Here is a 25,837-nt window from a genome sequence, read left to right as displayed (position 1 = left end):
CTATCATTTCTTCCTCCACCTCCTCCACCTCTTCTGCCCACAGTGTGGAGAGATGGTTCTCAATCTTAAGTATGAAAGCTGCTTTTTAACATCAGAAATCTTCTTTAATTCTCCTTCATACACACATATACACGCACAAAGAAGTTGTATTTTCACTTATTTAATCCAGTATCATTTCCTAAGGAACTCAAGAATTGATAGACCCCAGGGAATAAGTCTGTGCACACTCTGTAGTTCAGCCTCCATATAGGAACAAGTGGAACAGAGGAGAGAAGACCAAAAGCCATCAAGGTGCCAGATCATAGAGTGAAAACTCACCATGACTCAAGACTCCAAAGAACTGTCATCTAGACCCAGTGTCCCCTCCTGATTAGAGTAATCACAATCAGCTCACAAGATTAAGAACTGCCTTTCAAATTAAGTGGGCAGGTTTCAGACCACTGTCCATCTATTTTGCTGAGCAACATACCCAAGTGTTCTTCAAAGTATATAGTAAGCGCTCAAGTGTTTGTTAATTTGCCTCGTCTCAGTAAAACCTCAGAAGGCTTGGTAGTGTCTCTTGGCCATCAGGACCAATAGGAAAAAACACAGATGGGGCGCAGGCTGGTTTGAATTTGTTGTCCCCTTCTGCTGACAAATCCTTTTCAGTTAGCAAACAAGACCTAGGTAGCAAAGCTGCAAATTCTTATCATTCTTTCCTCCTTTCCAAGTGTTTTTCCTCCCAGCTTCTCATCTGATGCACCAAACACAAAAGAAAAGCAAAGTAGAGTATTTAAAAAAAAATATATGTGCTTCCTGCATTGTAAAACTAAATGAAATATACTCCTTGAATGAGTAAATCTACCTCTGGAATTCCAATTTTTAAAAAAACTTAAATATGGAAATGGTTTCTACACAACGGCATTCCACATAGCATTAGTCTCAACAGCAAGAAAATTAGAAACAGCCTAACTGATCTATGACACATTCCTTGATGAAACAGTTATATACATATTAGAGATGAGAATTCTCATGAGACAATGGTAAGCTCAACTTCTCAAATTCAATTTCCAATGCAATGACCTTCGTGGAACTTTAGGGTATTTGTTCTTTATTTTTTCTCCAGCTTGTGTCTATTTTACGAGAGAGGGAGGGAGGGAAGAGGGACGGGAGAGCTTTCAGGAACTTGTGTTACTTTAACAAGTCAATATACATTTGAAAGGCAAAATGTACAGGAAATAGACAATGTTGATCTTAGCCTCAGCACCCTAACATAAACAGGAATGGAAAGAAATCCCATACACAAACATTCTCTGAAAACAGAATCTCTAATTCTATTTTGCTAGAAATCAAATGAAAGTGAAAGAAGAGAGTGAAAAAGTTGACTTAAAGCTCAACATTCAGAAAACTAAGATCATGGCATCTGGTCCCATCACTTCATGGCAAATAGATGGGGAAACAGTGGAAAGTGTCAGACTTTATTTTGGGGGGCTCCAAAATCACTGCAGATGGTGATTGAAGCCATGAAATTAAAAGACGCTTACTCCTTGAAAGGAAAGTTATGACCAACCTAGATAGCATATTCAAAAGCAGAGACATTACTTTGCCAACAAAGGTCTGTCTAGTCAAGGCTATGGTTTTTCCAGTGGTCATGTATGAACGTGAGAGTTGGACTGTGAAGAAAGCTGAGCGCTGAAGAATTGATGCTTTTGAACTGTGGTGTTGGAAAAGACTCTTGAGAGTCCCCTGGACTGCATGGAGTTCCAACCAGTCCATTCGAAAGGAGATCAGTCCTGGTTGTTCATTGGAAGGACTAATGCTGAAGCTGAAACTCCAATACTTTGGCCACCTCACGCGAAGAGCTGACTCACTGGAAAAGACTCTGATGCTGGGAAGGATTGGGGGCAGGAGGAGAAGGGGACGACAGAGGATGAGATGGCTAGATGACATCACTGACTTGATGGACGTGAGTCTCAGTGAACTCCGGGAGTTGGTGATGGACAGGGAGGCCTGGTGTGCTGCGATTCATGGGGTCGCAAAGAGTCGGACATGACTGAGTGACTGAACTGAACTGAACTGAGGATTCAAATTTAGAAATCATTAGAAGAAATGTTCCAAGTGGTATTAGTTGCAAAGTAGATATGAAAGGGTATCTTCATGGAAGCACTTATCCAAACTATATAGAAAATACTAAACTAAAATCTAATACTACAAAGCAAGTTTAAAATCAAATAGCTCAGAATTTATTTTCTTGTACTCCTCACTGTGGATGGTGACTGCAGCCACGAAATTAAAAAGACACATACTCCTAGAAAGAAAAGCTATGACCAACCTAGACAGTATATTAAAAAGCAGAGACATCATGTTGCCAACAAAGGTCCATATAGTCAAAGCTATGGTTTTTCCAGTAGTCATGTATGGATGTGAGAGTTGGACCATAAAGAACACTGAGTGCCAAAGAATTGATGCTTTTGAACTATGGTACTAGAGAAGACTCTTGAGAGTCCTTTGGACTGCAAGGAGATCAAACCAGTCAATCCTAAAGCAAATCAACCCTGAATGTTCCTTAGAAGGACTGAAGCTGAAGTTCCAATATTTGACTACCTAATGTGAAGAACTGATCATTGGAAAAGACTCTGATAGTGGGAAAGAAAGAGGACAGGAGGAGAAGGGGGCAACAGAGGACAAGATGGTTGGATGGCATCACTGAGTCAGTGGACATAAGTTTGAGCAAAATTCTGGGGAGAGAGTGAAGGATAGGGAAGCCCGGCATGCTGTAATCCATGGGGTCGCAAAGAGTCAGACATAATTTAGAACAACGGCAAAGAAAGTTGTAGAGAGGAGCACAGCACAATAGGAAAAAGTGAAAAGTAAACTGCTTTTTAATACAAAAGTTATGACCAACCTAGATAGCCTATTCAATAGCAGAGACATTACTTTGCCAACTAAGGTCTGTCTAGTCAAGGCTATGATTTTTCCAGTGGTCATGTATGGATGTGAGAGTTGGACTATGAAGAAAGCTGAGCACCGAAGAATTGATGCTTTTGAACTGTGGTGTTGGAGAAGACTCTTGAGAGTCCCTTGGATTGCAAGATCTAACCAGTCCATTCTGAAGGAGATTAGCCCTGGGACTTCTTTGGAAGGAATGATGCTAAAGCTAAAACTCCAGTACTTTGGCCACCTCATGCAAAGAGTTGACTCATTGGAAAAGACTCTGATGCTGGGAGGGATTGGGGGCAGGAGGAGAAGGGGATGACAGAGGATGAGATGGCTGGATGGCATCACCGACTCAATGGACATGAGTCTGAGTGAACTCCAGGAGTTGGTGAAGGACAGGGAGGCCTGGTGTGCTGCGATTCATGGGGTTGCAAAGAGTCGGACACTACTGAGTGACTGAACTGAACTGAACTGAATGCAAAGTAAAAAGCAAATCGCTATTTTTCTCATATGCGGGTAGTAGCTCGATACTCTGTGACTCAAACACTGAATGCATCTGATTTCAAGTGCTAGAAAAATTAACATTAATTAAGCTGAGGGAATTACTGCACTTGTGTTTTTATATCAATTGAATCCACCTAAGGAAAATTAAAACACAAAAAGCTGAAATAAAACTGATGTAATTTATGTCACTATTGCTAATTAAAATGTTGAGGCTTTCCCAGTTAAAATGACTAAAATTAGAACTCACACATCTCACATCTAAGGAAAATCAAACTGAAATCACATATGTTTCTCAAGGTAGCAAATAGCTTTTCTTTTCCTTTTTTCCTATTTGCAGCATTCAGCAGTAGAGCAGATTAAGAGATCAGAATCATGCCACTTTAAATGACTGACATTTACTGTCTAAGGTAGAGCTCAAGGGTTTCAATTCAAGTAAAAGTCCAAGGATGCAAATACCAATCGAATGACTTACTGGGCTAGGAGAAGGTGAGTAAGTGCCTTATAAAACTTATAAACATGGTTTCTAAACAAAAGCTTCAAATGATGAAAATGATATTCCCTTATTCAGTCCAGTATTATTTGAAGGATCATAACATCTCTTTTAATAAATAAGAAGTATCTGAATCCTATAGCTTTTTGAGGGTTCTTTCTTCTTTGTCTTTTGCACATTAAAATCAAAGTGGTTTTCAAGTAAATTGGGGGGGTGCAAAAATACACAGGCCTATAGAGTAGTGTGTTGGGACAATGGTTGATGGCTTGGGAAGCAGTTGTACATTATCTTTTTAAAAACAATATTTAATGTCCAGTACAGACAGTAATGTCGACAAACAGATTGCCAACCAGTTGGAATGTGGACCCAGGTGGAGAGCCACTCAAATAAGCCTCCTAAGTAGGTTACAGAGTCATTCCTGGAGATTATAAGGAAGAATTTCAAACAGCACCATCTGTTAGAACTACTACCCTGAAAAAATTACACTAGCTGGCTATCACTTAAAACACCATGGGCGTTCACCGCACCTGTGCTGGAACAGCATGGCGACAATCCATGGTCACATCCTGGCTCTCGCTTTGTAAGCCACGGCTTCAACTCAACCCCATTCAATCAGAGTCCTGAGGTACCAGATACTCGGAGGTGCAAAGATGTGTCTTCCCACAGATGGCCCCTGGAGTCCTGCTAGGGCCTGAGCCTCAGGTCCTCCTTGTAGGACCCCAGCTCCCACTTATATCCTGTCCCAAGTCTCCAGGTTAGGAGCCCTCCACTCAGGCTTCCCACTCAGATAGCATCACCATGCACCCTTACCTTACCCCTATGCACTGGCTACCTCCTGAGCCATCCTTAACAAGGGGTACGAACATAGATGCTACTGGTGCCCAGTAGGTCACAAAAATGGGTGAAGTGTGGCCAGACCTGTGTGAATGGTTGGGAGGGAGCAGATGTGGGCCCCGTCTATAGAAGGCCACCCCACTCAGCCCCAGGAGGTTGTCAACATGCAGGATGCAGGAAGGATATTGCCAAATGGCCTGAATCTTCAAATATACACATATTAAACTGATTTGCAAATGTTGGTCTTTTTTTCTTAAACTGTTTGGGACAAACAAAACATCATAATGTGGGGTTTCTATAGCTGATTTTAGTCAGGTTTGGGATTCTAAAAACACCTTGATACAGTCACCCATGACTGTGACCTCAAAAGCTTCCTGCTCTGTTCCCTCTTCTTAGAATCTCTCCAGAGCTTCAGATAGTGCAGGGCATGAATCAGACAAGCTTCACAGGCACTTCAAAGAATTCCCATCCCACCTGCTATTGTTTCAATCAATTCAACTCTATAACAGACAGATAAAAGAGGCTCAACCATTCTTGGCAGTCTTCTCTAGAAACTGCCTCAGCTTCTTGGATGACCCAGAAGTAAAGATAAGAAACTCCATTTGTGGTAGTAGAGAAAAGGGCCTTTGCTTGAAGCCAAACAGCCACAATCAACAACAGCACAGTCTCTAAGATCTGTCTGGTTCAGCCTCTGTGGTGGAGATCATGAACTGCCTTCCAAATAGTCACTTTCTCCTTCTTCCTTAGTAACAGAACTCCACCAATAGCTAGGCATATCGCTGCTTGACGAAACAATCTGAATTTCCCAGCCTCCCTTTCAAGTAATTAAGGTCATGTGACTAAATTCTGACCAATGAAATATAAGAGGAAGTACTGTATGGGCTTCCGGGAAGGAAGGTTCCCCTGCCTTTCCTGCTGGCTGGAATGCAGAGGTAATATCTAGAAATCCAGCAGCTATCTGGAGTTAACTTTGAGAATGGAAGCCATGTGTTTAGAAAATGGATTACAGAAATAGAAGGAAACTGGGCTCATGACAACATTCTAGAATCGCCATGCCATTCCGTCTGTCTACTTCCAGACTTTTTTTTAACACAAGAGATCAAACCTTTGTCCATTTAAGCCACTTTTTGAAAGGATTATTCATAGCTGAATGTCATCCTTAAGCAGCACGGTATCCCTCTTTCCCTTGGCCATCTTTGCTCCATCCAATTCTTTGATCCTTTTTAAACTGCTGTTCTCTTGTGAACTAAATTCTCCTATATACTCAAAGTTTTTCTGTCACTCTTCCACCCTAATCAATACTTGCCATTTTCCTGATGATAAAACTTCTCTTCCAAGGCAAAGACTTTCTCTTTTGCCTGTCTTTTCAGCTTAGCAAGGCTCACAGTTACTTAACAAATGGCATTTCTCTCCTCTCTCTGGAGACAAACTGAAATGTACACTCTCTTGGGTATGAAAATTATGCTGTTGACCCATCATCCCTAAAGCATCTTGAGAAAGTATTTTTTGCCACCTTTCCACCTCTCCCTTTCTATTCTCAAAGATGGGCAGCATGAACAGGCAGGGCAATAGAGCAAAGGCTGAGGCCATAAGAGAGAGTAAAGCTAAATGGCTCACCTGCCAAAAGAACTCACTGCTTTGACCTCTGATTAACATTATGCCTTACCCCATAGAAATAAGCAGCCTTAGACATCCGCTAGAATATTGGTATTTTCAATCTCTAGTTTGAATGACAGGACCCTGGAGGCAAAACATTTCCTGTGGAGATTCTGTACTTCTGCCTGCTCTTGCTTTTCTAGCTCAAACAACTCGATTTTGTTGGGCTTCAAAGTACAGTTCAAGGGACATATTTTATAAGTCAAGTTAATGGCCCTGGGGATAATACCAGTGTGACTCATCGATGACAGGAAAAATATGAGGTATGTGTAAACATTCTGCAGCAGGTTTGAAAAGACCCAATTACAATTATGTCTGGGACATGTCTAGTGGTTCTTCCATTATTTTACATGAAATAATATAATGGCTAGTGAATTAACTCTGGAACTTTTTAGAGATAAGAGATGGTCCAATAGCATACTGGTCATGGTAAATTTCAAGAGAACAGCATCTCCCCAGCTATTTTAATTGACAGATAATTAAGTGACTTATAACATCCCCAAGGAAGGGGGAAGAAATATATCTCAGCTGAGCCTTCAGAAATAATTCCCAAGCCACACTACAGAGCTGGGCCATCAGAAGAACAACTGCCTCTTCTGTGATTAGCTGCCTACCACCTCTGGTTCCATGACCACAGGACCACACCACAATTAGGAATCAAACATTAACAGGAAGGCATGAAATCACGAGGATCCAGGAGCCACCGGACCAGGAAGCTGCTGGCTCAGCTGCTGCTGCGGTCTGCTTCCGCATCATACACTACCTACTGTGTCCTTCACGGGCACAACTGATACCCCACACTCTGCCTCTTCACACTCATGCAGCTAGCGACTGAGCCCTGGGACTTGTGCCAAAGCTGAGAGCAAAGCAAAACTTCTCTATGGCCCCTTACCACCTTATATCCAGGAAATTCTGAGAAATGGCTTTGTAACTTTCTACCTCCTGCCAGTTGAAAGGATACACTAATAAGGGCTTGGAACAGATGTTGAGAGACTCCACCATTTCTACCATAGAATAAATTTACTCTTAATGTATCATATTACTAAGTATATATCAAATACCTGATTCACACACAATCGTATACGTAGCCCAGGCAATCAACAGCATTTGCTGAGAAAGTCTGGCCAAGGTGTTGGGTTTTTAGCAACTTCAATTTTCATCAACATAGTATCTAAACTATCTCATTTTTTATACCACCATTTACCACACCGTAGATAAACAGTCACTGCATGAATGCTTATGAATGAGAAGGATGATCATGGGAAGTGTTCTGCAAAGTGCTATAAAAAGATACACACTTTCCTAAGAATCTTAACATCTAATAAGAGAATATAGTACAGACACCCATGAATGAGGTGACTGATATAGAAAAAACGTTCCAAACCAATCCTAAAATTTAGTTATAATTGCTTTTGATGTAAATAGTCTACAAGGGAAATGGGGTGGAGTAGGTTTGCCTGAATCAGCACCCCCACTTGACTGTTTAAGAAACACTGTTTAGTAGCATTCACCACTTTTCTTCCAAAATAGCAAACCCAGAAGTACTGCAAAGGGAACAGAAGTTCATGCTGGGATCAAAGTGTATCACAGAAAACACCAAGGCACTCGATTAAATACTGTGAATTGGTTTTTAGACCATTGCTAAGATGTCTTTGAAAAGAATGGTCTGAGACATTCATTTCTTTCTGTTGGACACTGAAATAAATATTCCTGGTACTAAATCCATCCTCTTACAATCACTGGGGAAAACTACAGTTTGACCACTGATAAGGCTGCCCATTGGGCAGAATCCACTTTCCTGTGTAACCATTTTTGCAATAAATCATGCAGAAAAGGCAGTGTCAGTGATAAGGCTGTACACTTGATTGCTATTCCCTCAGCCAACTCTTATTAACACAGAATCCAATTAGGGAAATGCCATAAGATATAATAAGCATAATTCATACATTTCCTGGAAGCAATTGCTATGTTATTATTTATTTCTGGTTTTATTTTTACCACAACTGAAGAACACACAGGCAACGAATTACAATGCTATAACTGTAGTTTGAAAATACTGTAAAAAAAATTAAAATAAGCCCAAGGGACTATAGTCAGGAGACAAATCTAAGGAAGGCTCCTGGGCTTCCCTGTGCCTGTTAAATGTATCTCATTGCACATTAGACTCTATGGTATTTGTGGGCAAATCCCTATGCTACCAGCAAGGATGTCTGGCTGCACAGCTGGACTAGCTAGGCGGTGATAATCAATTTCCCCAGAGCCTCCTGGCAGAGGGCCATGTGCCCCTAGAAGCCAAAAGAGCATCAGTGCAGTACCCAGACTCCTCGGAATTCATGTTGGCTCCTCAGCAGCTGGAACTAGTGCAGAGACTGTGGATTATCCCAGACCAAGAGACATCTTCTACTCCACTACTTCCCCTTCCATTTATCCCTACTTCTAGCCTGATTCTCAACTCAGAGGAATTCAAAAACAAAGTCTGTCTTCCCATCTCCTCATTTCCCCAACTCGTCAGTACTGAGAAGCCTCAGGAGGGGTTCTGGGAATGTCCCCAAGAAGTGGAGAAACCCCAGGGCGCCATGATTAACTTGTCAGCAGACCTGAGAGCCACATGTCTCAAAGATCTAGAGTTGCCCTATTATCAATCCCCAAGAACTTGACCACTGCATTCCCATTAATATTAACAGTGTTCTCACCAACAATACAGAGGAATTACTGGGTTCTCTCTGGCTCTGCTTCTCGAACAGGCCAAGTAATTGCCGTGAATATTTTGTTATCAAGATGAACATTTAGCCTTAACCTAGCAAAGATTATTGGTGCTTTTCTTCACTTGCTATTTTCCTTACACCTTATATATTTAAATGGACTTTAGCTGCAGTTTTTATTTTTACATATTTTATAAATTTTGAGAAACCCAAATAGTGATATTATATTTGTGCATTCTTGAATAATATCTTTCCTAAACATTTTAGTTGACTCTGGATATTCCGATATCTATTTATGACTAGAAAAATCCTCTTGAAGCCATTTGCAATGGCCTCTATCTTCTTCTAACTTCTACCTTCCTTTTGAGAAATTTCTAGTTTTCTATCTTCCCCCATCCCCTGCCTGTTTTAATCTCTGCCACCTAGGAAGCTAATCTTTAATCTCCCATCACTTACTATAGGAATATTGTTGAAGAGAAGAATGAATATTGATAAGTGACAGTTATAAATGATGTTGATATTGTTGATAGCTCACGCTAAATTTATTTGATTTTGCATTTACTAGACTTGCTTGATTAGAAGTATACATTACCAGGGACTCCATGGCTTGAAAAGATGAGAAACAAGGAAACTAGTATGTTGGTGTCTGATTCCAGCCATGCTAGTGGTACCTCTGTGAGCTCTACTACGTACTATTCAGTTAGCTTGAAGCTATAGAACTGACCACTCTGATTCATCAACACAGCTACAAGCACCCATGTCAGAAATCCACCAGTCATGTTGTTATAGGTCAGGAGGAAAAGTGAGTTTGATAAAGAAATTACAGCGATTAGAGGTAGAAATAAAGGAAAGAAAAGAGTTTCAGTCCCAGTGGAAAACAGGCAGAAGGGGCAAGAACGGGGCACCAGAGACAGGTGTATTTAGTCAATACAAGAAAAAAACAGTTGAAATCAGAGTCAGGGGAACTATCCCATGGGTTAGATAAGATCTCAACAATTCACTTCCCACAGGGCCTGCTCCACAGACTACAGTTTATATTGGTAAGGCTCTTCCCACATACCTCTGCTATTAAATATTTTTTTAAACTTCATTATATTGATGAATGCAGAATCAAGCTGTGCAGTGAATTCATTTTTAAACTGCCTGACTTATTTTTCTGAGTTGTCTTTGTTTAAAAAAAAAGTCCCTATTGCTCTCTAAACACCTATAATGAATAATCCATGCCACAATTTCTTTTCATATTCACTAATCTTTATATATTCAGCTTTCTATTAGCTGCAATTTCAATTCATTAAAAAATGATATCATCCTGGGACTAAAGCTTGATTCTTGTTTTTTATGCCAAAGCAATTGCATTTCAAAGAGTAAAATTTTATGTGCTTTCCACTTGGAATTTTTACCAGATTCCTGTCTTTTGACTATTGCCACCTCTCAGTAGAATTGAAATGAGAAGAGAACATTTAAAAAACTTAAACACTGGGAATTGAGAGCTTTGAATATTCAGTTATGTGAAGTAGGATGCGTGGTGAATATAGAAATAGTTTTTAGATCTCCTGGGTAAAAACATCAGTAGTGATAGTAATGGTATAAGTAATAATAACACTATATATTTTTCAACTTGTGTTCCTGATCCACCCTTGTGTACTGAACTGAGGTGCCAATCATATACATTTCACATCTCCGTTTCCCACTTACACTGAGTCTCCCTGACCCTATCACTATCAATAATAGCAGTATGCCAAGTGATAATTATGTATTAGCTTATGTAATCCTCACAATAACCCTATAAATCCATATTTTTATTACTTTCTACAATTTTTGAGTAGAAACTAGGGCACTGAGGCTTTAGTAATTTCTTGACTAGTAGGTAGAACAAGGGATCTGAACCCAGGCAGTCTGCCAATGGAGCCTACATACTTTAACACTCTGGTATATTGTGATGGTCCTTTGTCTGCTTCCCAGTGAGTGATGTGGACATACGTAGGAGGATTCAGGAACGATTGGTTCTATACCCATGGAGAAGATGGATTATACACACAGGTAGCAGAGGCTTCCACACTGCTGAATCCCAGAGAATAGTAGACATAATTAAGCAAAACATATATCCCTGGCTGGCTTTTTTCCTCACCCTTTTGCCTTTTGCTTGTCTAGTTGTCCTTTTGATCACTGCATTTGGCTTTTGATTCTGTTAGCCTGGGTAACTGGCAGAGGCAATGATAAATGATCGTGTTTTGGCTAACCGTGTCAGATACATTATGGTATACTATATTGAGCCAAGAAAGTATCTTATGCTGGTAGGGTTCCTTGGTGGTACCAAGCGTTGCTGCTGGCACAGTGCACCCAACAGACATTTTACATAATAGCCATCCATCTCCTCCAACCCACATCACCATGGTGACTACAGACCTGCCATTCTAGGGCCTGAACCTTCCAGACCATCCTCATATTTACCCAAGCAAAATGCCAAAGCCCCTTGGTAGCTAAACGCAGAGTTAGTTTTGCACATTATTTAGTATACTGTTTCATTCAAGTTCAGTATGATAATATTACATGAAAGAACTGCCTATATTTTTGTCCTGAATATAAGTAAACAACAAATGGATAAAGTCAAATCATGCAAACAAAATGTATATAATGGTATCATATATCATGTTTAGGTCATCTCCCCACTGCAGAAGAGTAAACAGAAATAGGCTTTTATTCTCTTTCTATTGGGAATCTTGGGTCTGTCTTCAGTCATTCAATCAATAAAAAGGTATCAACTGGGTGCACGCTATGTGAGGAGTGCAAGATAACGAAGATAAGACAGCCACCTCTGTCTTCAGGTGGCTTCTATGCTAAGTGTTAAAATAAGGACATACGCGATCTTCAGTTAAGGAAGTCTGAATTATAAAAGATTTGTAAGGAAAAATACTTCTCGATATAGCAACCCACTCCAGTGTTCTTGCCTGGAGAGTCCCAGGGACGGGAGAGCCTGGTGGGCTGCCGTCTGTGGGGTCGCACAGAGTCGGACACGACTGAAGCGACTTAGCAGCATACTAAGATTTTGGAGAACACAGCCTGAACAGAATATTATGCTAAAAACATGTTGGAAAAAAATGAGTTCCTAAAGGTGGGTCTTATAAGAAAGTAGTAGCTGATTTTCCCCCACAAAGATTTGGCTAAAACAAATAAAAGGCTAGAAGTGCCTATTTCTATTTCATTCTTTAAAGTAATTTAGTCAAGAAGTTGTGTCCAACTTATGACCCCATGGCTGTAGCCTGCCAGGCTCCTCTGTCCATGAGATTCTCCAGGCAAGAATACTGGAATGGGTAGCCATTTCCTTCTCCAGGGGAATCCTACCGATCCAGGGATCGAAGTCGAGTCTCCTTCGTTGCACATGGATTCTTCACTGCTGAGCCACCAGGGAAGCCCTATTTCATTCTTGGGGCAATAAAACAGAAAACTACCTGTTCCCTAGAGGCCTTTTGGTGTGGACAACTCTTTTAGTATATGGCAAATGGCTTCTAAACACATCTAATAAAATCTCTGCTGGCCTTTATTTTTATTTCCCAAAGCCATTCCTATGCTTATTATCTACATGCCAACATTACAGAATCATTTGGTAAACAGTCACCCTTATCTAGCCATCTGAACACAAATACATGCACACACGTACACATGCACACATTACTTCTCCCATGTTTCTAGTCACACTATTTTCTTACCAAACAAGATATGCTTCTTCCGCATATTCAACCTCTGCACTTCTGTAAACACCTTTTGTTAACTGGAAGGGCAGAGGGTAAATGGAATGTCCCTGTAGGGGCAGAAGTGCATGTGGCTTATCACTAGAGGAAGGTCTCCTCCAGCAATAGCTTCTGTCTGTGACCTGGGAGCTGGAGGGAGAACAGAATCCAAGGAACAGGTGTGACTGATACATGAAAACAGGCGAAGCAGACTTGGTTTTTGAAGCCACATACCAACAACATACTCTTATTCCTTTTTGTCTCAGACAAAGCAGTAAAACAATCGTCAAAAGCCCCAAATTCAGATTTATTATGGATGGAAACCTCACCTAGTCAGCCTTATTTAACATCGTTAATCTGAGGAAACCACAGAGAGAATATTCACACTCAGCTGAAATGTAGCTGCTGTTGGAAATAGCTAAAGGAGGGTCCCCATCCTTTCAAGAAGTAATCCACAACCTTCACACAAAAGATCTGCCTGTCAACATGCAATGGCTCAAAACAAACTTGTCACCAAGTACACAGCTGCTATGTACTAAGGGGAAAATATGGGGAATTGTGATCAGAAGAACGGAATTCCATGGCTGGAGGAGGACACAGTTAAGGGACCAACCTCAGTGACCAAAGGCCAGAGAGCAAAAGGTACATTTAAACTTGTGTTAATCACTCAGTCGTGTCTGACTCTTTGCAACCCTGTGGACTGTAGCCCACCAGGCTCCTCTGTCCATGGAATTCTCTAGGCAAGAATACTGGAGTACGTAGCCATTCCCTTCTCCAGGGGCTCTCTTCCTGACCCAGTGATTGAACCTGGGTCTCTTGCATTGCAGGCAGATTCTTTACTATCTGAGCCATCGGGAAAACTACATTTAAGTGTAATGGTACACAACCCCTTACATTCTAAGTGCCTCCCTCTGTATCTAACATTGTACGTGGCTCTACAGGAGTCATCGCATAGGGACAGTGCTGAGTCATCGCATAGGGACAGTGCTGAGTCATCGCATAGGGACAGTGCTGAGTCATCAAGCCTTCTCCCAGGAGCTACTGCACATGCAGTTGGCATTTGTGCTCTTATTATCATAAGGAATGAATCCTATTTCAGCATTCCAATTCAATGGGCCACAATTGGAGAATGAAGGGAGAATTTCGGGAGGCAGTCCTGACCCCATGACTCATAGTCAAGTGAGCACTATTTAATTGAATTACCAGTTGAATAAAAATTACTTTAGGAAATGAACTATAAAATCCAGATCAAGTTGTAACATCATTATTAACATCACTACTAGGAAGTACTAGGGACCTTGAAAATATGATCTTGAGTGCTTGCCAGAATTCTACAAAGTAGGTAAGCCTCACAAGAACCTTCCCTACCTGCACTGAACATTGTATCCATTTCTAGGGTTAGCTGAGTGAGTGATGATAGAGTGAGTGATAATTCAGCAAAGCCATCCAATGTAGTATGTAGCATAGTGATCAAGCACATAGTAGGAGCTCTATAAATGTTGGCTGAATTTAAGAATCAATGCATTGATTACAAATTAATAATCAGTTACCCGATACGTCTGTGAAAATTAATCAGTCACATAAAATACATTAAGGGGGGGAGTCATGATTGGACTACAAGGAGATCAAACCAGTCAATCCTAAAGGAAATCAACCCTGAATAATCATTGGAAGGACTGATGCTGAAGCTGAAACTCCAATACTTTGGCCACCTCACGCGAAGAGCCGACTCATTAGGAAAGACCCTGATGCTGGGAAAGATTGAAGGCAGGAGAAGAAGGGGACGACAGAGGATGAGATGGTTGGATGGCATCACCAACTCAATGGACATGAATTTGAGCAAGCTCCAGAAGATGGTGTAGGACATGGAAGCCTGGCACGCTGCAGTCCATGGGGTCATAAAGAGTCGGACATGACTGAGCAACTGAACAACATGATTAAATGAATCAATGGTAATTTTGATCAAGAGGCTAATGACAACCACTCTCAAACACCCAAATGTGCTTTAAGCTATAATCAAATAGTCTCCTTTTTTTTGCTTCTGCATTTTCTCTGTTTAAGTCTAGATCCTGGCACCTGTGAGCCAGGATTCCTAAACACTTCTGGTTTGGCACTGCCCCATTCAAAACAATTTTTGCTCAAATAAACTCTTTAAAAAAATTTAAGTAGTGATTTTGAATAAGAAAATGAGACATTCTTTGATACCCAGCCTACCCTTTCTATTCGAATAAATCAATCTGCGCCAAAACCAAGGAGACAAATAATAGATGAATGTCCTTTATTTTGTTCATGACTATACTTTGTGTCCCTCTTGTGGTTAGGTGGAGCCAGGCACAATGACTTCAGTGAGTTTTTGAGTTGAGGTGCCTCATGCTGGTTCTGCACAAAAGCACTTAACCCCTTAGAGTGGACTGGCTCTGCACAAAAGCACTTGATCCCTCTGAGCTTGCTTTCCCCTCAAGCATGGCAGTGGGCAACATCTGAGATGCTGGCTACTCCATCAACCTGTATCCCTGAGTGAGGATGGTCGGCAGAGTGCCTGGTCAACCCATAATGGACACACAGTGTGAATAAGAAATGAATCTTTGTTCTTTAACCCCTGACACTGTTATGGTAGCACATCTTATTCCAGACCAATTGATAAAAGGAATACAATTCCAGGATGCTAGTTTCCACAAAACAACAATGAGCCATGATCACATCAAAGCTCAAACTCACAGTTTCTGAATTTTGCTCACCTCCATCCCAGACCATCTTCTAATCTTCCTTTATTATTACCCTTACTCTAATTGGTTTATTAATTGCACAAGAATTTTTAAAATTCTGCTCTCTGCAACAGGCTGTGATCAGCGCTGGGAATAAAAGGGAGAGAAGGCAATTTATGTCCCAAAGAAAAGCAATGCATGTTCTAAATGAGATTACATTTAGAGCTCAGCTCGACAGATGTGAAACAGACCCAAAAATTGTCCTGAGCCTCTCCTTCCTTGTGTTTGATCTGTTTCTATGGACTGGTGTCAGAAATCTCTTAACCACAGAAGCCCTTTTTGCTTTCTTTTCCTTCAGGTCTTGACAAGATGCCTGGTGGGTCAGATGAGTCATTGTTTGGCAATCTAAGAATTGTCAGTTGTACTTTCATCTTTCATATTTTTCTGTCAAGAGGCAGCATTCAACAGAACTGTATATTTTCTGCCACATAGTAACAACAAGGATGGTGACTGACGAGAGTTAAATCCCTATGGACTATTCACTTTAGTTAAAATTTCATCAGCATCTTGGAACATCCCCTGTCCAACACGTCTCAGGGGAAAGATAAGAAATATTATTTTACTTCTGTTTGATTTTAAAAGATTAAGTCTGTTGACCTTGGTCCCTGATCACCATTCATAAACAAATACATGGATTGTCATAGAGTCTCAGGATGGTAGGAAGATGATTCCTTTTAAAAATCTGACACTAGCTATGGGCTTTATCTCTGGTCGTTTATCATCTTAAGTGTATGCTTTCCCCTTCTACTATCAGAAAAGCATTTATCAGCCATGCAGACAGGCTCAAAGCAAACTGGAAGCCCACTATGTTTATTTTTTGCTCTGAAAAAAAATCTCATCAGCTTCCTATTCTTGTCAGAATTATGAAGATAAAGCTTTGATGTGCATGATTTGAAAAAATGACATTCACTGTAAGGTAATATTAGGGTCTGACTTTCAAGTATTATACATTTACTTCTTTATTGTTTTAAGGCAATGCTAGTGATTAACTGCTCAAATCACGTAGCTAATTTCACCATTCCCATATTTTCTCATTTCCTCACTGTCCTCTGTCCTTGTTCTTCTCCAATCCTGACAAATAATAAAATTATATTCCAGTCAAGAGTGAAATAGTCACAGGTATAGCCACTGAATGGGAACAAACTGGTTCATCTAACAAATACCTTTGAGTCCTGACTTCATACTAGATGCTGGTATAGATTCTGAAAATAGAGCAATAAAGTCCAGTAGAGGAGGCCATACTCTCACATGTCAATGGAGAGACAATAATCAATAATATCAGTTCAAATAAATGCTGTGAAGAAAATGAAATAGAGTTACAGGATAGAGTGATGGGAGAGCTGGGCTTACCAAAGAACACTTCTCTAGAAAGGTTAAGTTTGCATCAAATTCCAAGTGAAAAGAAGCCAAAGAGTTGAGGAAAGAGACATCTAGAAAGAAGGACCAGGAGGTTCAACAAGGAGCTTGGAGTGAGAAAGAGCTTAGCCCATTCAAAGAAGAGAAAGCAGACCTTACTAGATGGAGACAAGGGAGAAAGGGAAGGCAGAGGCCAGCTCAAGATGAGCCACAGAGTTCAAGGTAAAGCCCTTGGATTTTGTTTCAAATCCAGTGAAAAGTTATTGGAAGACTTTAATAGAAGAGTGACATTAAATGTAGATATGCAAATATCAGTCCAATCATCTGACAAAATCAGTCAGATCTTTCCACTTTCAAACACGATGCTAGATCTACCAATTCTACAAAGAAAGTATGGGGATATCCCCCAAGTCCAGGGGGGAAAACTCCTGAGTTCCCACCTTTCATTAGTGCTCCAAAGCTCACACTTGCCACCAACCAACAGGCTCAGGAGGAATATGCACCTGTCTTTTCAGAAAGCCCACCCTATTGGGATGTCCTATTGAGCTACTTCCTAAATTCTTACTATACCAATGTGATGTGTTACTCGAGCCAGGATCAATCAGAAGACAAACGTCAGCTGCTATGTGGAGGATGGTCAGGCGGGGAAAACTGGAAGCTAGGGGCACAGGGTATCTTACCAACTCTGGTCCAGCATTACATGGGCTTGTATGAAACTTCCTTAGATGGCACTGGAAAAATAATCAGCTTGCTGTAAAATATTAAATTTAATTTGTATTAAAATATATAATAAAATATAAAGCATTAAATATATTATTAAATATTACTGAATTTTATAACATGTTTCATTCTGATCCTAATAGTCTTTCATAAAACCTTAAAAGATTTTCTGCCATGGGATCAAGTGAAATGTCACTTTTTTTCTTAAGCAAAAAGATAAAATTTATGAACCATGCATATGCCAGTTCTGTGAGATGCCATCTTGATTAAAATGTGCTTAAATTTGCTTTCAACTTGGCAGAGCTCCATGGGTGCTTAGACATTAAAACAGCTGGCATTTCTGTCAAGAAGTTTTGTATTTCTTTTTAGAAATGCAGATTAAATTGAGTTACTTTAAAATCCCCACTCTTGAAATCAATATATACAGATCAGGTCTATTCTCAAAAACAAGAAAGTTTTATTCCCATCCCTCTCTTTTTACTGCCAATCCTAAACTCTTCTGTAAGCCCACGAGGACCTCATTGAAAAGTCTTGAGAGACTTGCTTTAATCAGGAAGCAGTAGGCTAATAATTATTTTTTTAATAGCCACCAATAATGCCTACTTCCCATGTGGCACAGTGGTAAAGAATCTACCTGCCAATGCAGGAGATGCAGGAGACATGGGTTTTATCCCTGGGTCAGGAAGATCCCCTAGAGAAGGAAATAGCAACCCACTCCAGTATCCTTGCCTGGGAAATCCCATGGAGAGAGGAGTTTGGCAGGCTACATACAGTCTATGGGGTCACACAGAGTCGGACTTAACCAAGCACGATCATGAAAAATGCCTATCCTCCAAAATGCAGAGGGATGATTAGATGATATCTCTACTTCAAAATTCACTAAAAGTAGAGAAGTTTCCCATTCAACTACAAGATGATACTGGACACCCTTCTAAGGACACATGTACATTCCTTAGAGGCAGAGATCACAAACTGACAACCAAACACCTAATGTGATCAACCTATTTTCCCCATGTCAACGGGTAGCAACAAGTCTCACAATGTTAGCATAGTATTTTTAAACAGTTGAATTAATTGGCTGTCAATATTTAAAACTCAGGAGATTTTACGACTTTATTTTCAGCTCATTTGAAAAAAAAGTCAAAAGATCTGAAACTTCTACAGGTACACATGCTTGCTCTTCAGCAAGACAACAATCCCCAGATGGTGAGTAATGGACACTCTCCATGGGTGGAGAAATATTTGATTTGCTACGACTCTACCATGTCCTATTACATTGTAATCCCTCCCTAAACCATTCACTTACAACACCTAGTTGTTGTAAGTGCAAACCGTCTTTCGTAATGAAGAGACGGATTGGATGCATATATGGATGTATGGATGGATGGGCGGGTGGACAGAATGCAATTAAGCCCCAAATTATGCAGCTTGCTGAACAGTAAATTTTTATAGCAAGCACTGTTTTGAACCAAATACACCAAGGTTCCAAGACTTCCCCAAAATTAGAATTTTGAATTCCTCAGGCTAACCCAACTGAATAATAGACTTAAATAGTTGAGACTAAGACTCTAACTACTTCTGGATCTAGACCAGACCGTTTCTGCCTGCTTTTCAAAACAGGAGACCTTGGGGGTGATCATGGCCATTCGCTAGCCCACATGGCACCTTTGTGGAAAAAGTTCCCCTTCCTGTGGGTTGACGCATCAATGGCTTGGCAAGCAGAGTAGGACTTCCTTTTCACTGCACTCAACTCCCACACCAGCCCAATTGTACGGTGATTAATCTGCACAGATATAGGCAGCACCACAGCCCTGGAAGTGAACTTTACACAAACCACAAATGAAATCAACATGCAAATGAAATTCAACCAGAGAGATGCACCTGATAAATCAAGAGATTAAAGGGACATGAAGATCTGTGTGTGCTTTCACTGGTAAGCTGGATGTTTAATCTCTCAGATGAAACAGATCTTAAAACTTTTGAAAAAGGGAAATAAATGAACACTACCCCAGGCCAAGAGAGCTGAAGATCAAAGCACTCTACCTAATCTCCAAGATCATTCTGTCCTGATGAACAGGTCTCCTACATGGGTAGATACACACACTCTATTCAGAAAACCAGTTTTTATTTATTGGGGGTAAAAATAATTTACAAGAATTTTTTCACTTTACTATTTTTGAAGTATAGTCAAATTTACAATGTTGCAGGTGTACAGCAAAGTGATTCTGTTATTATACACACATATTTATATGTATATTCAGATTCTTTCCCACTATAGGTTATTATAAGATATAGTTCCCTGTGCTATACAGTAGGTTCTTGCTGTTTATCTATTTTGTATATAGTAGTGTATTTATGTTAATCCCAAATTCCTAATTTACCTCCCCCTTTTTCCCCTTTGGTATCATAAATTTGTTTTCTATGTCTTGTGAGTCTATTTATGTCTTGTAAATAAGTTTATTTGTATCATTTTTTCAGATTCCACAAATAAATAATACCAGATGATATCTGTCTTTCTTTTTCTCACTTACTTCACTTAGTGTGATAATCTCTAGGTCCATCCATGTTGTTTCAAATGTCATTTCACTCCTTTTATGGCTAAGTAATATTCCATCATGTGTGTATGTGTATATATATAGACACACATATACATGACATCACCTTTATCAATTCATCTGTTGATGAACATTTAAGGTTGCTTCCATGTCTTGGCTATTGTACATAGTGCTTGAGAGCATGTATCTTTTCAGATTAGAGTCTTTGCCTTCTCCAGATATACGCCCAGGCATAGGATTGCAGGGTCATGTGGTAGCTCTAGTTTTAGTTTTTTAAGGAACCTCCATACTGTTGTTCATAGTGGCTGCACCAGTTTGCATTCCCACCAGCAGTGCATGAGGGTTCCCTTTTCTCCACATCCTCTCCAACATTTATTGTTTGTAGACTTTTTGATGATGGCCATTCTGCCTGGTATGAGTGGGTACTTCTTTACAGTCTTGATTTGCATTTCTCTAATAATTAGCAATTTTGGCCATCTTATGTCTTCTTTAGAGAAATGCCTATTTAGGTCTTCTGCTCATTTTGGGCTTTTATAAGAATTTTGTATCAATAAGAAGTCTATATCAAATGAAAACTTTGAAAATACAATTTTTTTTTCCATCTTAAATAGCCCATTCAAGGTAATTTTTTCCTACTCCTTAATGGAACATGAATTTCAACACTTTGTGCCAGTCTTACTTCCCTGCAATTTCCCCTGCCCTAACTCACTGTTCAATTTTGTGTTTCTGGTGCCTGCTGAGACCGTGATACTCTGAGCTTTCAGTGGGAGTCCTGACGGCCTTGCTCATCAAGTTTGTCAGTACAGTCTTCTGTACTTTTTGAATCTGAAGAATAAGCACTTAACACAGAAGGGATATTTTCCCAGTCCAGTGGAAGTAACAAATGTCAAGTATCCCTTCGACTCTCCTAGAGGAATCATCAGGGCTAAGCCTCCAGCCCCAAGATGACCTCGTGCTTCCACTTGACCTGACATAGCTGCCCTGACCTAGAAGGAGGTTAAGAAAAGCCCTGCCCTCTCCAGAGAAAATACTTTTGAATAATGTATGTCATCACTGAATGTTCTTTTTCAGATCTTATAGATAGTGGAAATGAAAGAAGCATTATGTAGAAAGAAATTCATTTTGCATCTCTGAAATATCTTTGATCTTCTCCCATTCCCTGGTTTTACCCAAGGACAAAACATTTGCAAACATTTCAAAATGTAGTCATGTAATTTTCCCTTTCATAAAATAACAGTAATAATAAAGTTGTCTTCATCTAACATAAAAGTGTTATACCCTTCTCCTAAAGAGAGCTGGTGTTCTGTTTCAATTTACAGGGACAAAGATGTGACTTCATATTCCTTCATATGCGACAATGTTGGAAAGGCATTGTAGTTGTCCGGGGTTCTCACTGTAGCCCCTAGGACACAGTACATGAGATGGTTGAATAGTAAGGTTCTGGGCATTGCCATCTTGAGAGGTACTTAGAGGAGTTTCACAGGGAACATCATGACCTATGTTGGCTGGTGGTGGGGGCGGGTAGCAGGACATGTTGGCGGCGGGGGGTCCCTTTTTTCCTTCTCCCAAAATCTCACTTTAATACATTAACTAGGAATTCCCACAGCCACCTACTGGTACTCGGGAGGAGGTATCCTTCCCTAGCTCTGCCATTCCTCCATTTTCCATTATGGGTAGAGAAAAGGATTATCTGCTTGTTGGGTCCCCCTCTTCCTCAATCTCTCTTTCTCTCTCCTTCCCTCGCTCCCTCCTTCTCAATATCTGGACCACTCCATCCCACCCTCTCCATCACCCTCTCTCTGTCTTCTTCCTCTCTCCTCCTCCTCTTTCCATGCCTCTTTCTTCCTCCTTCTAGCTATCTGTAACTCTTCTCCCCTCTACTTTTCACCCTCCCTTTCACCATGAACTACCATCCTGAAATCACAGATGTTCTTCTGTTCTCCTTATTTAAATCCACAGGGGCAGAACTAGCTGCTTGGGGACAGAGAAAGTAAGTCCACTGTGAGGAAAAATGGTGGGAAGCCCATTGGGCCCAGCTCCATAACGAAGATGTGTCAGGATTAAAGAAGAGATTCTTTATGATATTTAAATGGGCTCTTCAAAGCTCTCAAACTTTTTGGGCAACTCAATAGAAGTAAATAAATGGGTTTTAACAAGATAGACCAAAGGGTAATTATACACAATGAAATTTCCTCACCTATTTATATATATCTGTCCAGGTGATTTTGAGGGATCATAAAATGAGGGGCAGTGATCATCAGATTCTCAAATGACAACTGTGAACTAAAACAGTCCAATGTATTACTTATGGAGGATGTTTTCTTGTTTTTTTTTTTAAAATTTGGTTTGGCTGTAATGTTGGCCATGCCACAATGGCATGTGAGGTTTTAATTTCCTGACCAGTGATCAAATCTGCACTTCCTGCAGTGAAAGCACAAAGTCTTAAACACTGGACCACCAGAGAAGTCCCTGGAGAATGTTCTAATATAGATTTTATGTTTATAGTCATTGTGACTTACGTCCTGACTTTTTAATGATAACTGTACATACTATGATGCATTAAATCCCTTTGCACATACATTGCTATTCCTCGTGGTTCAGTTGGTAAGAATCTGCCCGAAGTGCAGAAGACCCGGATTCAATACTTGGGTCAGGAAGATCCCCTGGAGAAGGGCATGGTAACCCACTCCAGTATTCCATGGACAGAGGAGCCTGGCGGGCTACAGTCTATGAGATCACAAAAAGTTGGACACGACTATGCGACTAACACTTTCACTTCACTTTTCACTTCCACTTTATAATAGTGTAATTTTAATTCACTAACATAAATAAGTCAAAAACTTAAAAAATATATCATTCCCTGACTTCTGTGTCTTTATTTCTCTATTGGTCTAGGACACAGAGAAAGGATGGAGTGTAATTAAGCCCTCAGATTCCTAACAACTCCCACTGTTAAGAATAGAGTGCACAGACAGAAGAGTGAGTCAGCTGATTCAAGGACCAAGGAGGAAGAAAGTGAGACCTGCATGGCAGCCCATCACAGGGAAGCTGGGCCCAGTGAGAAGCAATGAGTAGCAAACACACTGCATGCCATACTGACTTCCCAACCTCATCATTGAAAAAAAAAATTCTATGTTTAACAAGGCTGAGAATTGTCTGCTTACAGTCATGAGATCCTGAAAAACGAAAGTCAAGAAAATAAGGAGGAAAAATCAGGTCAGACATGAATAGAGGCCATTCTGTTGGTAATATTCAGTTACAGGCTTTTGCCAGGATTTCAACTGGGAGGAATTAGAAGATAAAATCCAAAACCTGTCATGTAGTATTTGTACGTATCCAGTATTGTATCACTGGAGAGAACTGAGTTAATATCTGTGAGTCATCCTACCAAGAGCGGGTGGGCCAGGTAAGCAGCATCCCTAACAGAATGGAGACTTCACAAGGCTTATTCCCGCCAGAAGGGCTCTGGGTGGGGCAACCGCACATCCCCATTTACACAGGACAGTGCTGCGTCACATCTGTTGTTCAGCATAATGAGTAATAGCACATCTTTTTATTCTCAAAAGATCTCAATTTTCATGATCAATTAAAGGTCCCTTTGTTGTTGTTGTTTAGTCAATAAGTCACGTCCAACTCTTCTGCAACCCCATAGACTGTAGCCTGCCAGGATCCTCTTTCATGGGATTTCCATGCAAGAATACTGGAGTGGGTTGCCAATTTCCTTCTCCAAGGGATCTTCCCAACCCAGGAATCAAACCCATGTCTCCTGCATTGGCAGGAAGGTTCTTTTCCACTGACACAGAAGGGAAGGTCCCTTTAGGTATGTGCTATGTAATGGATTATTTGTATTCCATTACAGGTGTCCAGGGCTTCCCTGATAGCTCAGTTGGTAAAGAATCCACCTACAATGAGGGAGACCTGGGCTCAATCCCTGGGTTGGGAAGATCTCCTGGAGAAGGAAAAGGCTACCCACTCCAGTATTCTGGCCTGGAGAATTCCATGGACTGTATAGTTGCAAAGAGTCGGACATGACTGAGTGACTTTCACTTCACTTCACAGCTGTCCTAATATATGTCACAGATTGCATTCAACAGAACCTCTGGAGCTGAAGAAGAAAATGTAAATGAAACTTATTTAGAAATTATCTTCATCAACCATTAGAGATAAAATATAAGGAAAGATAGAATACAAATCAACCCAAAAAAGTAAGAAGCAATATGAGGAAAGAAAATGCAACACTGCCCTTAATTTCCTCATCCTCTGCCTTAGAGTTGGTTACCCATGATAACTGGAAAGCAATCTTAGAAATGAATATAATCCATTAAGAAAATTTTTTTAACCTTTGATTCAAGAGACAAATGGTCTTTCTATTTTAACCAAAATACCTAAGTAGCAAATAGATATTACTAACACAAAGATCTTAAACCTAGTTTTCTGAGGAAAAGAAAAAAAGGTACTTTCAGCATATACATAAGAAAGAATTGTCCTCCTTTTAAAGCCACATGGGGAACTTAACTGTTACATTTCTCTTGCTAGGAGACCACAGACCAGAAAAAGCCAGGTTCAAGCTCACAACTAGAGCAAAATCTTTTACATCACCTACAAGTTGCTTAACATGGTAATGCAGCTATCAGTTTCCCTATACAGAGGTCTAGAGCCTAGTTAACAAGCAAAAATGAGATAAGGTCAAAATATGAGCTGTCAGGGTCTCCACTATATCCACTTTGAATTAAACTACTGACTCCTCCCCATGTTGCACTATGAAAATGGCTTGACTCATGAAACAGGACAGGACATAGTCACACAGATGATGAATATTCTATATTCAGTCCCATAACAGCTACACAGCAGATTCATCATATCAAGATGCTCTCTACATCCATTATCTAGAAAGGTAGTAATTCTTCCTCTTCCATCACAACCATCATGTCCCGAATTTCTCCCAGTCCCCCGCATCCAATATAACTGAGGACACATTCAATAATTCGATCTTTTCTGCTGAATGCACTTGTCAACAATTTCAATACTGCCCTGTCATGATTCCCGCCTTCCCTCCAGGCCATATGTTCTTTTTTTTTTCCTGTATTGAAATAAAATATAAGCACAGAGAAGGACAATGGATTTTCACAACATTTTTAAAATTAGAACACTGCAGCATCTAGAGGCCCCCTCTTACGTTGCATCTCAGTTATCTTTTCCCCTTAAAGTTAATCACGATCCTGAATCCTGAGGCCAAAGGTCTGTTCCTAAGCATCATATGAACAAAATCATGTAGCATACGCGCTTTGGGTGGGCTTCTTTTCTCCACACCGTGTTCTTGAGATTCATCCATATTGTGTGTGACTGTCTCTCATTCCTCTGTATTGCTGTATGGTAAGTTATGTTTTGACTATACCACAAATTAGTGAGCTGCTTTCATTTTTTGCTATTACAAATAATGTTACTATGAGCATTCTTGCACATGTCTTTCGGTGGTCTAATGTACAGAGTTTTGCTAGATATGCACCTAGGAATTGAAATCTTAGACTCTAGGTTATTATATATGCTCTTTCACAGATATTGAAAAGCTTCCCAAAGTGAATCTACTAATTTATACTCATACCAGCAGGGT

The 25,837-nt window shown here is 40.3% G+C and overlaps 1 protein-coding gene across 6 annotated transcripts in view; it reads right to left on the bottom strand.

Annotated features, from left to right (window-relative positions):
- The window catches only part of PDE4D (phosphodiesterase 4D), a 1,603,025-nt gene that overhangs the window by 1,435,881 nt on the left and 141,307 nt on the right, over positions 1–25,837 (bottom strand). For 5 of the 6 annotated variants that reach the window (XM_061393128.1, XM_061393125.1, XM_061393122.1 and 2 more), the window contains one exon: positions 17,632–17,702. The exons of the other annotated variant lie outside the window; for it this stretch is intronic. The gene's annotated coding sequence lies outside the window, so the exon portion shown is untranslated. The remainder of the gene's footprint in view (positions 1–17,631; positions 17,703–25,837) is intronic. 6 annotated transcript variants of the gene reach the window in all.

The sequence above is a fragment of the Bos javanicus genome, chromosome 20 (assembly GCF_032452875.1).
Source record: "Bos javanicus breed banteng chromosome 20, ARS-OSU_banteng_1.0, whole genome shotgun sequence".
Lineage (NCBI taxonomy): Eukaryota > Metazoa > Chordata > Mammalia > Artiodactyla > Bovidae > Bos > Bos javanicus.
Note: the sequence above shows the minus strand (reverse complement) of the source record. Positions and strands in the feature narration are given on the sequence as shown.